At 37.5% G+C, this 4,338-nt stretch overlaps 1 long non-coding RNA gene across 1 annotated transcript in view; it reads left to right on the forward strand.

Moving 5' to 3' along the window:
* LOC128249302 (uncharacterized) overlaps positions 1 to 4,338 on the forward strand; it is a 16,223-nt gene that overhangs the window by 5,546 nt on the left and 6,339 nt on the right. The window lies entirely within an intron of this gene.

Raw genomic sequence — 4,338 nt, forward strand, 5'->3', positions numbered from 1 at the left:
GCCTCACCACCTCAGCCCAGGTCTTCCTGGGCCTACCTCTTCCACGGGTTCCCTCAACTGTTAGGGTGTGGCACTTTTTCACGCAGCTATCCTCCTCCATTCTCACCACATGTCCATACCAGCGCAATCGTCTCTCTTGCACGCCACAACTGATGCTTCTAATGTTCAGCTTTTCTCTCAAGATACTTACACTCTGACGGGTATTCACATTGACATTACACATCCAACGGAGCATACTGGCTTCCAATGTTTTATCTATTTTCGTGTTACTTAATCTACTAGATATTTGAGTTAGTTCTCAAATTTTCCACGAAAGGAATGTCCTAATTAAAACAGGATTGAAAATGTAATTCTTGGAAAAACCAGATTAGTTATTTATGAGTGACTACATTATATATTATTGTAAAGTTTTTAGTTTTTTTTTGTTATTGTTACTAACTTTATTTTTAGCTATATATCACATGAAACATTTTAACAAGGTCATAATGTGCTGTGGGGTGAAAAGGCAAGTCGAATGTTAAAAACCTTTAAATAAATACTGGATCTTCTGAATTGACGGGTACCACTTGTTTTCTAAACGAAACACTTTCAAACTTGGGATACTGGTAGAATGTGTCATATAAAACATCTTTTTCTCTTAGCCTTCTTAACAAAAATTTCTACATTGCAAGTTATTTCTTGTTTTCACCGCAATAGACGTCAGTGATTGGTTGAAATTAACTGAAATACGACAATTTTTCACATGAAATAACTTCGAAAACAAAAATTTTTATCTGTTCTATAACACAAAATATACAAGTATACGAAGTTTGAAAGTGTTTCGGTGCCAAAAACACTACATAAAACATTAATGAAAAGTGGTGCCCGTCAATTCAGAAAGATCCATATATAAAACTGCGTGTTAAAACAAGTTGTAACATGTAATAATATATCTTTGGAGGAATCAATCTGCCAATGAATCGAACAATTTATAATTTATTGTATTAATTAACTGGCAGTTGTAGCTACCTTATATATACAAGTTGTACATATACATATGCTCCAAATAATAAGACAAAGAAATCCTTGAACATGTTTTTGTTTCTGTAGCAACTCTGCTTTCAGCACCTGTTTACACAAAAGTTCAAAGTGAAAATTTATGAAATATTTGCTATTTTAGACATTAGAGTGGAAGCATTTCATCAGACTTGCATCAGAGGCGTGTTCTTACATTGTGCGTCTTCCAGACTTTTTTTTTAATATATATATCAAGAGGGTGGAGGCGCAATGGCCCAGTGGTTAGGGCAGCGGACTCGCGGTCATAGGATCGCGGTTTCGATTCCCAGACCAGGCGTTGTGAGTGTTTATTGAGCGAAAACACCTAACGCGTCACGAGGCTGCAGCAGGGGATGGTGGCGAACCCTGCTGTACTCTTTCACCACAACTTACTCTTATTTCCTGTTTCTGTTGTGCATGTAATTCAAAGGGTCAGCCTTGTCACACTATGTCACGCTGAATATCTCCTAGAACTACGTTAAGGGTACACGTATCTGTGGAGTGCTCAGCCACTTGCACGTTAATTTCACGAGCAGGCTGTTCTGTTGATCGGATCAACTGGAAACCCTCGACGTTGTAAGCGACGGAGTACCAACAACAACAATATCAAGAGGAGACAAAAAGTATGGTAAGGGGATGAATGATTTACATAAAGAACATGTGAGAAGAAATGGATGAAGGGGAAGAAGAGGAGAAAAAGGAAAAGGTGGACAAAAACACGAAGACAAAGATGATGAGGAGGATAGAAAGAAGGAGGAAAAAGAAAAAAAGTAATTGGGTATTTGGATGACATGTAGTAACATAGCCACCAGTATGAAATTTTAATTAATGGGTGAAAAATGAAAAAAAAATTAATTCAATTTATCACTCATGACAAAATTAAACAGACAAAAGGAAAAGATGGGTGAAAATGAAAACAATACAAATGGTGTGAAGAAAATAAAAATAATGATACTACCATTATTATTATTAATGATAATAAAGACAATAATAATAGTGTCATAAATGATAGTAACAATAACAATAGCACAATTGATGATGGGAGACAGTCAGGACAAGAACACCAAAGAGTAGAAGTTAGTGACGTGGTTGGTGGGAAATGCGCAATATATCACATGACCTGGTGACTCAGAATTTCACGTGCCCTGGTATAAAAGCAACAATGAAAGAGGAAGGAGAAAACTAATGGGTTTGGTCAAGAAATTTATATATCCTGAGTAAATATATCACTGATAATGGTATCAGGTGAATTAAAGAATCATTAAATAAGGAAATGAAATGCAGGGGGGGTGAAACATTAATCCTTGGTTGGTCATATAGGTATAACAACTGTATAAAGGGGACTACAGGAAACAACATTGAAGTAAAATATATCATCATCATCATTGTTTAACGTCCGCTTTCCATGCTAGCATGGGTTGGATGATTTGACTGAGGACTGGTGAAACCATATGGCTACACCAGGCTCCAATCTGATTTGGCAGAGTTTCTACAGCTGGATGCCCTTCCTAACGCCAACCACTCCGAGAGTGTAGTGGGTGCTACCGGCATGAAGGCCTGTCAGGCGGTACTGGCAACGGCCACGCTCAAAATGGTGTATTTTACGTGCCACCTGCACAGGAGCCAGTCCATCGGCTCTGGCAACGATCTCGCTGGAATGTCTTTACACGTGCCACTGGTACAAGTGCCAGGAAGGTGACGCTGGGCACAGGTGCCAAAAATGTACTATTTAAAATGAGAAATAAAAATGTAGGGAAGCAATAAAAAGTTTCAAAAGTTAAAAAAAATGATAATGGTTTAGAATTATCAGAAATTAAAATAATATATTTGTAATGCAATAAAATGCTAAATCATTATTAGGTGCAGGAGTGGCTGTGTGGTAAGTAGCTTGCTTACCAACCACATGGTTCCGGGTTCAGTCCCACTGCGTGGCACCTTAGGCAAGTGTCTTCTACTATAGCCTCAGGCCAACCAAAGTCTTGTTATTGGATTTGGTAGATGGAAATTGAAAGAAGCCTGTCATATATGTGTCTGTTTGTCCCCCCACCATTGCTTGACCAGACAGGTGTGAAGCACAGAGAGGGAGTTCGATGCTTGCCAACCTCCACCACTAATGTGAAGATTCAGTCAGCTTGAGCGGTAGTTCTAGTGAACTGACAAGTGACCGTCAATGAAGTGGCATGTATTCTGCAAATTAGTCACAGTTCCATATATGAAATCATCCACAACAAACTTTGCATCTATAAAGTCTGTGTGAGATGGATGCCAAGAGAGCTTGGCATAAGGACAGCTGAGCGGAGATCTGTCAATGCTTAATTAACCGCTATTACAATGAAGGTGAAGCATTTTTTGGAAAGAATGGTCACAAGAAATGAAACCTGAACCTATCACTTTGAACCAATATCTAAAAGGTAGAGTATGGAATGGAAACACCTGGAATCGCCAGCAAAAAGAAAATTCAAATCTCAAACTTCCACATGAAAAATTGATGTTAACCATTTTTGGGGGATGCAAAAGACCTTATATTAGACGCATTACCTGGAAAAAAGGTCTACAGTAACCTATGTAGGCTACAGTGAGATGCTAGCCAACAAACTGAAACCAGCAATTTGCATGAAAGACTCAGGTCTGTTGTCAAAACAAGTGTTATTGTTGCGTGAAGATGCATGCCCACATATAACAATCTCCACATTTGAAACTATTGAAATATTGAATTTTAAGTTGCTGGAACACAATCTTCCTATTATCACCTCTTTGAATCACTCAAGCATCCTTTATGAAGCTGTTGGTTTGCAATTGATGAAGAAGCACAGGAAATAATGCATATATGGCCGCACGATAAGCCAGAAATCTTCTCTGATTGAAGAAGGAAACTTGTGGATTGCTGGCAGTGCATCAAAAAGCAAGGAGACTATTGGAAGATGATGCTATGCTTCAACTCCTGCTTTTGTTTTAATAAACTACAGAAACGAGTGTATATAATTTTTAACTTACCCTTGTACATGCATATACATACATACAAACACATATGTATGTGGATATACAATTACATATATGTAATTGTATATGTAATTGTATATGTAATTGTATATGTAATTGTATGCACCAGTTTCTGGACACAATAAAAGATTTATGTGTATGGAGATTAATATGGGTGTAACAATTTCTTTCTTCAGAATTTGTAAAGGTATACTCAATGTGCGACTCATTTTACAGTTTTCTGCAACCTGGAGAAATTTAATTGAATCAAATGTATCATATTGAAAATCAAACTCCGTCAGATAAATGAATATGAGGACACAC

The sequence above is a fragment of the Octopus bimaculoides genome, chromosome 13, assembly GCF_001194135.2.
Source record: "Octopus bimaculoides isolate UCB-OBI-ISO-001 chromosome 13, ASM119413v2, whole genome shotgun sequence".
Classification (NCBI taxonomy): domain Eukaryota; kingdom Metazoa; phylum Mollusca; class Cephalopoda; order Octopoda; family Octopodidae; genus Octopus; species Octopus bimaculoides.